The sequence below is a fragment of the Lepisosteus platostomus genome, unplaced genomic scaffold, assembly GCF_059453375.1.
Source record: "Lepisosteus platostomus isolate fLepPlt1 unplaced genomic scaffold, fLepPlt1.hap1 Scaffold_48_H1, whole genome shotgun sequence".
Taxonomy (NCBI): domain Eukaryota; kingdom Metazoa; phylum Chordata; class Actinopteri; order Semionotiformes; family Lepisosteidae; genus Lepisosteus; species Lepisosteus platostomus.
Window position 1 is genome coordinate 388,171 of NW_028291668.1, and position 12,656 is coordinate 400,826.

The 12,656-nt window shown below is 42.1% G+C and overlaps 1 long non-coding RNA gene and 2 other non-coding genes across 3 annotated transcripts; all 3 read left to right on the top strand.

Moving 5' to 3' along the window:
* Nucleotides 1-618: 618 nt before the first annotated feature.
* On the top strand, nucleotides 619-760 carry LOC148633229 (U4 spliceosomal RNA). Its single transcript, XR_015934031.1, has one exon. It is a non-coding gene; the product is annotated as a U4 spliceosomal RNA (small nuclear RNA).
* Nucleotides 761-2,101: 1,341 nt separating this feature from the next.
* LOC148633230 (uncharacterized) lies at nucleotides 2,102-3,064 on the top strand. Its single transcript, XR_015934019.1, has 4 exons — nucleotides 2,102-2,261; nucleotides 2,383-2,441; nucleotides 2,611-2,843; nucleotides 2,947-3,064. It is a non-coding gene; the product is annotated as an uncharacterized LOC148633230 (long non-coding RNA).
* A 6,755-nt stretch (nucleotides 3,065-9,819) lies between these two features.
* Nucleotides 9,820-9,901, top strand: trnas-aga (transfer RNA serine (anticodon AGA)). Its single transcript has one exon. It is a non-coding gene; the product is annotated as a tRNA-Ser (tRNA).
* The last annotated feature ends 2,755 nt before the right edge of the window (nucleotides 9,902-12,656 follow it).

The following is a 12,656-nucleotide window of genomic DNA, read 5'->3' on the forward strand; positions in this document are numbered from 1 at the left end:
ATGCTCACGATTTCGGAAGCTGTCTCCGGGACGTGCTGATTCCACACATCCTGAATAAATCATGATATTGTTAGTTGCTGTAGCTAGACGTTCAAATGAGTTTCATGGCCAGATGGACTGTTTCCTCCAGTGGTATAATATTGCAGTGAGACAGCACGATGCCTGCAAGACTATGTCACGCTAAACGCCACAGATTGTGTTTGTCCGTTCGTGTCAGTCGTCCCGCAGCCACGGGAAGTGGGACACAAACATGCTGCAATGCTTTCAAGACGTTAGGATTTGTTTGTGCAACATCCAAGAAGAGTACTTGTGGCTTGAATGTGAACTGTACGTGCCCGCCCCCTTTCCTCTGTAGTGCATGAGTTCCTCCCGGCATGACCTTCGTCATTGTTCTGTCATCTTTTATTTAAAGGGTTGTATTTCTGCTGCTGAAAATAAGCAACGGTTTTCTCACAACGCCCTTTGTTCCCAACGGAGCCCTTGTCTGTCATGAAATTCTTCAAAACCTCAAGCTAGAAGAAGAAGAAGAAGACAAATATGAAGCGTTATAGCAACGACATGCCATGAGACGATCGATAACGATTTCCATAGGATCCCCGCGGTTGCCTGGCAACCGTCAGCTTTGCGCAGTGGCAGTATCGTAGCCTGTGAGGTTTAGCCGAGGCGCGATTATTGCTAGTTGAAAACTTTTCCCAATACCCCGCTTCCGCCGGTTTGCAATACAATCGGCGAAAGCAATTTTTGACAGTCTCGTCAGAGACTGAGCAAGGTGTTTAAAGACAGATTTTGTCATGGTAACATCATGGTAGAAAGAAACAAGCTTGTTACGTCTCAACAGAAACGCTCTTTAGCTCTTTCAGCGTTATGCAGAGAACAGCGTCTGTCGAGATCACTTTTGAGTCAGCGCGAAACGCCGTGTGCTGTCAGTTTGATTTCATATTGCTCGTAGCGGCGCCCGGCTTTTGTCTGTCAAACGTTAGGTTGCGCTTCTTCATGCTGCATCGTCGGCATGAGTGGAGCTTTTTAAACGTCTGTACTTACTGCGCCCCATAATAAATCGTTTGTCCCCATTCAAAAGAGATTGTGCGATGTCCTGCAGCGTTCGCAAAGCAAACCTTTGACAGTTTGAAAAGAGGAATTTATTCTGCTTCCTGTGCGTGCAGTAGTTACAAAGTTGAACGTCTTTACACGATCTGCTGCAGTTTTCAGTGGGTGGGCTTTGTCAAATGGCTTGGAAAAACGCACTGTGTTTCGGCTCGGGAAACATCATGAGCAGTGTCCTGCATGTTTTCTGTGTATAGCTGTCTTTTAACGCATACAGAATTCATTCGAAATCATTGATTTCTCCAATTAACAAGGGTCCCTTTTTGAACCTGCCAGAAGCATTTTTTCAATGTAACAGATTTACTCCGGGGAAGGGCAGCATGACATTGAGAGTAGCTCAAGCTTTCAGCACCTTTATCTGACTGCATGTATGCAGACACTGCTCAGAATCCCCTGTAAGATTCTCCTTCAATTCCGTTTTGCAGTGCTTTAGCTCTTTCAAAAGGCTTCGCTTTGCTAGTCACAATCCAAGGCTCATGACAGCATTTGAAAACATTCGCAACTGCGTTGGCCGGGAATCGAACCTGGGTTAACTGCTTTGAAGGCAGCTATGCGCAACACTGGCTCGCTCCAGAATAAATCTCACGTCGAGGGCATATTTTTTTCCATTTTACCGTGAGTCGGGCTCAGCTGCACAGAGGAGAGAGCAGAGCAATGAGGTCACGGGGACAGGGGAGTCACACGCTGGCGGTTTGAATACGCGGAAGATCACTGAGGGATCCACAGTATATGGACCCTCCGTGCGCCATCAGTCCGCACTCCGGACTCTGAATCCTGCCATCCGAGTTAAGATCTCGGCGGAACCTGAGGCGCAGTTCCTTCTTAAAACGTCATCTGGTGAGCATTTCTAGAATCGTACTTGTATAGATTCAGCCTTTAATGTGTTGCTAGGTTAAAATTGATGACTTCTTGTATTTCAGTAGGCAACTGCCCTCTTGATTTCGGATTTAATTTCTTTATTACAGGGGCGCTTTTATGAAGACAGAGTCATGTTCAGGTACTTTGCTTGATGGAGGAAGCTCATTTCGGACTCTGTGATCTGCTCACCTGGAAAGGTCTGCTATACTACTACAAGAGAGAAGTAGAGTCTGGAAGAAGGGACAATTTTATGATGCTTTGGAAGATAATGTTTTTTTTTCTTATACTGAAAATGAAAGGTAGTTGTTTCTATATGGACTCAGTCTTTGGAATTTGTATATATATATTTCAGTGATCCCTCAGCCATTCCTTCTGTATTGTAATTCAATTTCTCTTTTAAAATTCCTTCCCCACTTCTAGGACCTGCAGTTGCTGAACTCCACAATGGCTTCTATTGGAAAGTCTGTGACTGAGACCAAGTAAGTGTTCACTTTTTTATGAAACCATTATTTATTTAGGAGCAATGAGCAATTCTTTTATAAATGCAATAAAATCATTATGCTCAAACTATGAGAGAGAAAATTAAGGATAATTTAAGAAATCAGTCTTAGCTTGTTTCTATACACAGATGGTATTATTTATTTTCAGAGGAAACCCGCTCACTTGAAGAGGTCGTGTATGAAGCACGCCACGGCAGAAGAGATCAGGATGGCCTCTCAACAGGCGAGGGAGGACATGATGAATCACCTGAAAAACGGGGTCATCGTGGATTACCACAGAATAGAGATCGTGTCTGGTGAGGCAAACAGGATAGTGGTTGTAAGACTGCTAGAGTCCTTGGGCCTTTTTGTACATGGGGAGCCTGAAGACACATTGGCAAGGTGAGATATTTTTAATCTGTAAGGCTTCTGTAGTTTCTTTTTGAAATCATTGTTACAACATATTATGTAAAAGCATGTTGAAAAGAATATACCTGCATTCCAGCGGCCCTGAGCAAGAGGCCGCTGTCCAGGAGGAAGAGATGCCAGAGGCTGCTCTAGAAACTGAAACAGAAGCGGATAAGGAAGGGGAAGATGTGAGCTCTGAAGAACTCTATCAGCAGTAAGACTTTTTATTTTTCAGATGTATCTATTTTTTACTAAAATTCTAATTTGTCTTATAGGTATAAAATGTTTAAACCGGTGTTTTATATCCTTACAGGCCCTGAGTAGTTAAAAAGTATCAGCAGGCCGGAAGAGAGTGGCCCAAGCTGGACTCTATAGAAAGCACTCCCTGGATGCTCCTCTCCTGATTGGATTCAAACAGTACCTTACCAAGGATCTGGGAGTGGCAAATTATTCTCAGGAGGTATTTATTTTTTAAAGGCATTTAAAATTAAGCAATGGTATCTTCATTGTAAATGTTTTTATTTCTTAGCTTAAAATTCACCCATGTGAAATGATGTCAGCCATAAACATCATGACTCTATATTTCCTACCTGAATCTATTCTACTTAAATTATTACATTATACACAATTTGAGTTCATTTTAAAAAGTAAAAGGTAATGAAAGGAATGCATTTTCATAAGAAAGATAATACCGATATGCATGTGATAATCTTCCTTATATCATGTAGTGCATCATTTGGACACTTTGTGGGCTTCAAATACAAAGAAAATCATGTTCTATGGTACAAGATAAATACAAAACTTAAGCTTTTATTTTAATTAGATTTCTTTATAAAGCATAAGCAATCATTTATTACATCGCTTCTTGAATTAAATCTTTTGACAAGAGGTAAGACTTCTGTTACATTTAAACCCATGTTTAGCTGTGTTTTTTAGATTTAACTGAACCAATTTCTGTGTGTGATAATGTCCTTGAATTCTGACAACATCACACTAAATTACATGATATAAAACAGCTAATGTTTCTAGAGATAAAGTTTCTGAGATGCTTCTAATTACTTTTTATTACCAGGGACAGTTTAATTCACCTTGTACAGTACTGTAAGACCAAGATGCTTTTTTTAAAAGTTATTTAACATTTTATAGAACTTTGTCTACTATGGCAACATGATGTGCTAGGTGAAACTTGGAAAAATACTGCTTGGCCACTTATCTTAAGGTAAAGATAGGATAAAAGTTTATCTTTTGCACCTACCTGACCCCCAGGGAAGGCCAATGCTTTCTAAGTTGATGGTTCCCTACAGTAGACTGTACTTTAATTTCAAAGGTAATGTATATTGACCCAAATCAGTTTTGGAATCCAATCTACTGACGAGATGGAGCACATCCTTTTTTCAGGATTTTAGCATCATACGTTTGGTATATTTAGTCCCTAATGCTGAAAGAAATGATCATAGAACATTTGGACACTTTGTGGGCTTGAAATACAAAGCAAATCATGTTCTATGGTACAAGATAAATACAAAACTTAAGCTTTTATTTTAATTAGATTTGTTTATAAAGCATAAGCAATCATTTATTACATTAATATATGTGAAAATAACATTTTAGCATCATACGTTTAGTATATTTAGTCCCTAATGCTGAAAGAAATGATCATAGAACATGACATCTAACCTTACCTGCGGTGTTTTTAATCCCTATTGCTCAATGCACAGTGAAAGCATTCCATACATGTGTCTGACAATGAGGAATGGGCCCCTGAGACAGTCATTTGCCTGTTTCACAAATGATCGTATTTTACTAGAGGTTCTGTTTGGGATTCAGATGTGCATTCGGACAGCAATCCCTTTCAAGAAATGATACGTTCTGGATGAGGTCAAAGGTGCTGGAACACTGTATCTAGGATGTGTTTGCAGAGACTGTGTGTCTCCTGCTTCAACGCAGTGATAAACAGATGTGCTCCTTTAATTTATTGGTACATGCCCAGGGCAGTAAGCAGTCTGAGGATTTATTTCCAGATGGCATAGAGCAGTGAAGCAGTGAAGTAGTGCAAAACACTGGATCATTATATTATTAGAATCTATTCTACTTAAATTATTACATTATACTCAATTTGAGTTCATTTTAAAAAGTAAAAGGTAATGAAAGGAATGCATTTTCATAAGAAAGATAATACCGATATGCATGTGATAATCTTCCTTATATCATGTAGTGCGTCATTTGGACACTTTGTGGGCTTGAAATACAAAGAAAATCATGTTCTATGGTACAAGATAAATACAAAACTTAAGCTTTTATTTTAATTAGATTTGTTTATAAAGCATAAGCAATCATTTATTACATTAATATATGTGAAAATAACATTTTAGCATCATATGTTTAGTATATTTAGTCCCTAATGCCGAAAGAAATGATCATTTGTTTAACATGCACAGGTCTGTCTCAAAGGATGCAGTACTCCTGAAGGGCCTCAAACCCTACATTTCGGATGCCTAGCTGTATCCCTCACATGTGGCACCTCAGAATGACTTCTAACCTTACCTGTGGTGTATTCAGTCCCTATTGCTCAATGCACGGTGTACATACTGCATACATGTGTCTTGAGAATGAGGAATGGGCCCCTGAGACAGTCATTTGCCTGTTTCATAAACAGGGACCTGGACCTAGACCTGGCCCGTACAGGGCTCAAACCCGCGACCTTGGCGTTATTAGCACCACGCTCTAACCAACTGAGCTAACCGGCCTCATGACAGTGCTCCTCTCTGTGCTGCAAAAAATCAAACTCAGGGAATTTCTTTTGTCCTCCTTTGAATAGAAAGCCGTGTAATCAGTGTACGGGCTTTCTCGTGCAGTTTCATGGTTCTTGTAACCCAAATCCTACACTGGCCTGAAGTGCCCCCCCATTTCACAGCATTTTTCAGCTGATTTAAAATGTACCTAAAGGAGAAGCATTATTGAAGACCATCAATTACCAAGAGCTTTTGTCAAAGGTTTTGGTGGTCATTTTGAATGACCACAGAGCGCTGTGACCTCGGTTTTATCCAAAAAGACAGCGCCCTTTTACAACACAGCATCTCCGTCACTATACTGGGGCATTGGGACCCGCACAGACCTCAGGGTGAGCGCCCCCCCGCCGGCACCATTAACACCGCTTCCAGCTGGAAGCTTTGTTTTTCCCTGTAGCTCACCCTCATCCGGATTCTGACCTGGCTCACACCTGCTTAGCTTCAGTGGGTTTTCAGTTGCGAGTTGCAAAAGTTGGGATGCAAGTGATGGAGCCGTTCGCTGCAAAAGCCACTGGCCAGGAATCGAAACCAAGCCTCCTGCGTGGCAGGCGAGAGTTCTAACAATGAACCACCAATGCTCAATGCCTGTACCTTCAAAAAAGACGCTTTTTTGGTGCTGTGTGCAAAAAGCGTCGACATCTACTTCCAGCTGCAAAATGCCATCCGCGGACGCTGTGAATTTATTTATTTAGACACCGCTCAGAATCCCCTGTAAGATTCTCCTTCAATTCCGTTTTGCAGTGCTTTAGCTCTTTCAAAAGGCTTCGCTTTGCTAGTCACAATCCAAGGCTTGTGACAGCATTTGAAAACACTTGCCACTGCGTTGGCCAGGAATCAAATCCGGGTCAACTGCTTGGAAGGTAGCTATGCTCACCACTATACCACCAACACATGCCCGGGGGAGCCCTCCAGGACACCACCAGAGAATGCTCACGATTTCAGAAGCTGTCTCCGGGACGTGCTGATTCCACACATCCTGAATAAATCATGTTATTGTTAGTTGCTGTAGCTAGACGTTCAAATGAGTTTCATGGCCAGATGGACTGTTTCCTCAAGTGGTATAGTATTGCAGTAAGACAGCACGATGCCTGCAAGACTATGTCACGCTAAACGCCACAGATTGTGTTTGTCCGTTCGTGTCAGTCGTCCTGCAGCCACGGGAAGTGGGACACAAACATGCTGCAATGCTTTCAAGACATTAGGATTTGTTTGTGCAACATCCGAGAAGAGTACTTGTGGCTTGAATGTGACTGAGCAAGGTGTTTAAAGACAGAGACTGAAAACTGTTAAAGGATGAGTCAAAGTAACGTCTAATCGGATTAGTTTCCTTAGAGCTGGTTCAGAGTTTGCTCAAGAGTTTACCTTTCACAGATGCGCAAAGAAGAATGTTGGGGGTGCACGCTTCAAGGCGCCTTACAGCTGTAGGGAGTGATTTCAGACGATTCGTGGCGTGTGCTCATTCCCATATACCGTACGCCCCGGGGTGCAGTGCTAGGATGACGTACAATACCGCTTGGGCACGTAACGGCGTTATATGCAAGTGCGGGACGTGAGGGTTTTGCGTTTGTTCGTTTTGTTTTGCTCTGCTTTGCTTTGTTTTGCTTTCCATCGCGTTGGTAAGAGCGTAAATAAAAAGGCGATTCCTGCATCTACCACTAATGTAAGAGCTATTTCAAGTGCGCCGTGGTGCGGCTTTTCAAATGCTTAACAGGATGATTTTGCATGCACGCGTGCTTTCATGCAGTCGTGTGTGCAACCATGTCTGCTTACGTGCAAACGGGCGTGGTTTCATGTATGCAAAAAACTTTCCTGGGCTCTTCTGAAGCACATAAAATTATTTGGAGATATACATTTGTCTTATTTTCCTCTTAGGCTCTAGAATTGATAACTTTTTTTTCATTTTTGGCATTTTTCATCATTTTCCAGAAAGTGGTTGCAAGCCCAATATCATGCGAAGAAACTTCAGGATTCGGGGATCAGTCAATGGATTTTCTTCAAAGTTGGATTTTTGCACTCTGTGGACCAAGAGATGTTGTTCTATAATGTTTTTTTTTTTTTTCAAATTTAAAAATATCATTTTTTCATGGAGCTTTGAATGGGATGGATTCACCCTCCTTTAGCTAGGACAGAGCTCCAGGAGCCTGGGTAGGATTCTAGCTTTCTCCCCTTGCAGGCACCTGGCACAGAAGACAATATTTTTTTCCTTAAAATCTTTTTTTTTGTGTTCCTTGTTGTTCCAAACTTAATTTTAATCACTTTTAATTAGAGATTTTATTAAAAATAGTGCAATAAATGACTAATTTCACAAAAATTAATGTAATATAAAACGGATGTTTTCAACTTTATTGTAGTGTTTTAGAAACTAATATGTCTTCAAAAATGGTTGTTTTTCACTCCTATGAATGAAAACTGTTGTTATATGATGTTTTTTTTTTCAAATTTTAAATGATCATTTTTTCATGGAGCTTTGAAGGGGATGGATTCACCCTCCTTTAGCCAGGACAGAGCTCCAGGAGCCTGGGTAGGATTCTAGCTTTCTCCCCTTGCAGGCACCTGGCACAGAAGACATCATTTTTTTCCTTAAAATCTTTTTTTTTGTGTTCCTTGTTGCTCCAAACTTAATTCTATTCACTTTTAATTAGAGATTATATTAAAAATAGTGCAATAAATGACTAATTTCACTAAAAATACTAAAAGTAATATAAAACTGATGTTTTTAACTTTATTGTAGTGTTTTAGAAACTAAAATGTCTTCAAAAATGGTTATTTTTCACTCCTAGGAATGAAAGCTGATGAATGAATGAATGAATGATGATGAATGCATCGCTTGCGTCAGGCGTCGTACATGATCAATTTAAGGTAGTGGTTCTTAGACCGCTCCTTAAGAAGTCAAATTTGGATCCACAAGTTCTTAACAACTACAGGCCTGTCTCAAAGGTCCCATTTCAATCTAAAAGTCTTGAAAGAATAGTTGTTGCCCAACATCAAATGGATTCAAATAATATACTTGAGAAATTTCAGTCTGGTTTCTGAAACTGCATTAACAAGAGTCGTAAATTATATTCTCTTAGCTACTGATGCGGGGAATGCAACAGTGCTAGGTTGCAACAGTGCTAGGAATGCAAACTTTAGGTTGCGCTTCTTCATGCTGCATCATTGGCATGAGTGGAGCTTTTTAAACGTCTGTACTTACTGCGCCCCATAAGAAATCGTTTGTCCCTGTTCAAAAGAGATTGTGCGATGTCCTGCAGCGTTCGCAAAGCAAACCTTTGACAGTTTGAATAGAGGAATTTATTCTGCTTCCTGTGCGTGCAGTAGTTACAAACTTGAACGTCTTTACACGATCTCCTGCAGTTTTCAGTGGGCAGGCTTGGTCAGATGGCTTGGAAAAACGCACTGTGTTTCGGCTCGGGAAACATCATGAGCAGTGTCCTGCATGTTTTCTGTGTATAGCTGTCTTTTAACGCATACAGAATTCATTCGAAATCATTGATTTCTCCAATTAACAAGGATCCCTTAAATGATGAGTCAAAGTAACATCTAATCGGATTAGTTTCCTTAGAGCTGGTTCAGAGTTTGCTCAAGAGTTTACCTTTCACAGATGAGCAAAGAAGAATGTTGGGGGTGCACGCTTCAAGGCACCTTACAGCTGTAGGGAGTGATTCGAGACGATTCGTGGCGTGTGCTCGTTCCCATATACCATACGCACCGGCGTGCAGTGCTAGGATGACGTACAATACCGCTTGGGCACGTAACGGCGTTATATGCAAGTGCGGGACGTGAGGGTTTTCGTTTGTTCGTTTTGTTTTGCTCTGCTTTGCTTTGTTTTGCTTTCCATCGCGTTGGTAAGAGCGTAAATAAAAAGGCGATTCCTGCGTCTACCACTAATGTAAGAGCTATTTCAAGTGCGACGTGGTGCGGCTTTTCAAATGCTTGTGGGCATTTCTCTGTTGTTGATTCTTTTTTTGTGTGTAACAAAGTGGCATTTTCATGTCCGGACGGGGAGACTTTATCATTCCGACATGAAGCCACCCTTAAGTCCTCTGAGGCGTGTCTGTCTGCAAGGCTTGTATTTTGGAAATGTTTTTTTGAAACGGAGAACGACTTTGAAATAGGCTTCCGCCGGCGCCTCGCGATCCAGGTAAGATTGTAGCAAGAACGCAGCGGCTGTGGGGCTTGCTGTAGTCGTGGCCGAGTGGTTAAGGCGATGGACTAGAAATCCATTGGGGTCTCCCCGCGCAGGTTCGAATCCTGCCGACTACGTTGTCCGCCTCCAGTTGGTGTGTTCCGGCGCAAGCAAAGAAGCGCGCCTCTTTGTTGTTCCTGGTGGTTTTAAAACGCCCAATCGCTTGTACCCGCTGCCTTGAAATAAATTCTTCAGCATCCGCGAATGGCATTTTGCAGCTGGAAGCATATGTCGACGCTTTTTGCACAGAGCACCAAAAAAGCGTCTTTTTTGAAGGCCCAGACACTGAGCATTGGTGTTTCAGTGGTAGAATTCTTGCCTGCCACGCGGGAGGCTTGGGTTTGATTCCCGGCCAATGCAGTGGCTTTTGCAGCGAGCGGCTCCATCACTTGCATCCCCTTGCAACTCGCAACTGAAAACCCACTGAAGCTAAGCAGGTGTGAGCCAGGTCAGTACCCGGATGAGGGTAAGCTACAGGGAAAAACAAAGCTTCCAGCTGGAAGCGGTGTTAATGGTGCCGGCGGGGGGGCGCTCACCCTGAGGTCTGTGCGGGTCCCAATGTCCCAGCATAGTGACGGAGACGCTGTGTTGTAAAAGGGCGCTGTCTTTCGGATGAGATGTAAAACCGAGGTCATAGTGCTCTGTGGTCATTAAAAATGACCACCAAAAGCTCTTGGTAATTGATGGTCTTCAATAATGCTTCTCCTTTAGGTACATTTTAAATCAGCTGAAAAATGCTGTGAAATGGGGGGACACTTCAGGCCAGTGTAGGATTTGGGTTACAAGAACCATGAAACTGCACGAGAAAGCCCGTACACTGAATTACACGGCTTTCTATTCAAAGGAGGGCAAAAGAAATTCCCTGAGTTCGATTTTTTGCAGCACAGAGAGGACCACCGTTGTGAGGCCAGTTAGCTCAGTTGGTTAGAGCGTGGTGCTAATAACGCCAAGGTCATGGGTTCAATCCCCGTACGGGCTATGTTCTTTTCTCCTCTCTTACCAAAGCTGTTAGGTTCCTTTCTGTGGTGAGATGGGTTGTCATGCAATGCTGCCACATAGTGCCGACAGACAAGAGTGTTGCGGGAGAAGAGAAAAGTGTTTGAAGATTTAAGAGTGTCTTAGGTGGAGTCAAAATCAAGTGTCACAAATGCAAGTGGGAGGATTTCCAATGTTTAATATGGTAAAAATAAGCAGAAGTTATCTGCCGGTCATGGCACAGTCTGCCATGCTTTTGTCAGATACTGTAAAGTGGTGTCGAACTGGAGCCTCACCATTTGCATATGTGAGGCTCCAGTTATACATCGAGTGTCACATTAAATGACAAAAATGAAGAGAGTTAAAGCAGCTGGAGAGGTTTTCTTACAACTTTTGAGCTGACACAGTTTTGGAAAATGTTTCCTTCACGCTGCACTGTACAACATAGGCAGCCAAGAGTCTCCAAAACAAAACAGAATTGACAGATAGGAGAAAATTCCCACTCGTCCTGAAGTTCCCAAAATCCAGCACTGAGCGTAAACAAAGTGTCGAAGTAGCGTGGGAATGCTAACCCTAACCCTAGCTGGAGTTTGAGCAATCCAGCACTGAGCGTAAAAAGATGAGTCAAAGTAACGTCTAATCGGATTAGTTTCCTTAGAGCTGGTTCAGAGTTTGCTCAAGAGTTTACCCAGTGGGCATTGATTCGTCGAATATACGTATATTCACGGCGAAAATACGGCTATACGTATATATACGTCGCCTCGACGTATAATCAACGTCGAATTGCAACCGTAAAATCGACGACATTAATAAACGCATATATAACGTCGAAAACACATCTAACACAGTGCCTGAGGCTTTTTACTGTATGTATCGTGTGTGCCGCAACTAGGAGTATACGGCACTCTGCACAGTGTACGAAGTAAATTATTTTCGCAGTAATTAATTTACACGTGTATAATAAATATAGTAAATATAATAAATTAATTACTGCGAAAATAATTTTCTTCGTAAATCCTGCAATCCAGATGATTGGGGTATTGGTGCATGGCTACAGTCTGTGCTAGGAACATGGAGAGGGTCTCTGGTTCAATACATATTTGTGGGTCTGGTATTATTCGTTATGATCATATCGTTAATATCCTGTTTGAAAAACATGTGGACTAAAGCTGCTGCTTCTGTGCTAATTGTACGCCCTGAAGGGATCATGAAGGTCAAAAAATGATTTCATGGGAAAGGTTCTCTTATCTAGTGGCAGAACCTGATGGGTAGAACAATATAGCTTTAAGGGGGGTTACCCTTGGGAGTGATTCCCCTAGATGCAAATGATTATTGTGGTTTGTTTGTTCATAATAAGATGTTTTGCAGGAACGGAACAAAGAGAAATTTTACAACTTCAGCTAGAATTGTTCTACAAAACGTCACAGCTGAGGCAGGGGAACAATGTGTAGATTTTTCTAAGAGTTATTACCCAGTTGTTGACCAATCTGTTGACCAATGTTGACCAAAAAAGCCTAGGATTATGCTGGGCTCCAGCCCACAGGGATTTACCTGTGCTGTAAGAACTAATGAGTGAATAAGGAGACTGGATTCTGGTGAAAGACTTCAGGAAAAAGAAATGGTGTTCACTCAGGTGGAGGGGGCTGTACCAGGTGCTGCTGACCACTGCCACTGCTGTGAAGGTCACAGAAATGGTGCCCTGGATTCATGCTTCCCACTGTAAAAAGGTCACAAACGAACTGAACAAAGCGCAGGAGTGATGTCTCCACAAGGACAGATGGGGATAACCTGCTTGGGACTGATGTGCACAGCCTTTTTCCTTTTTATGTAGAAGCCTGTCACCACCCCAAAAGAGGA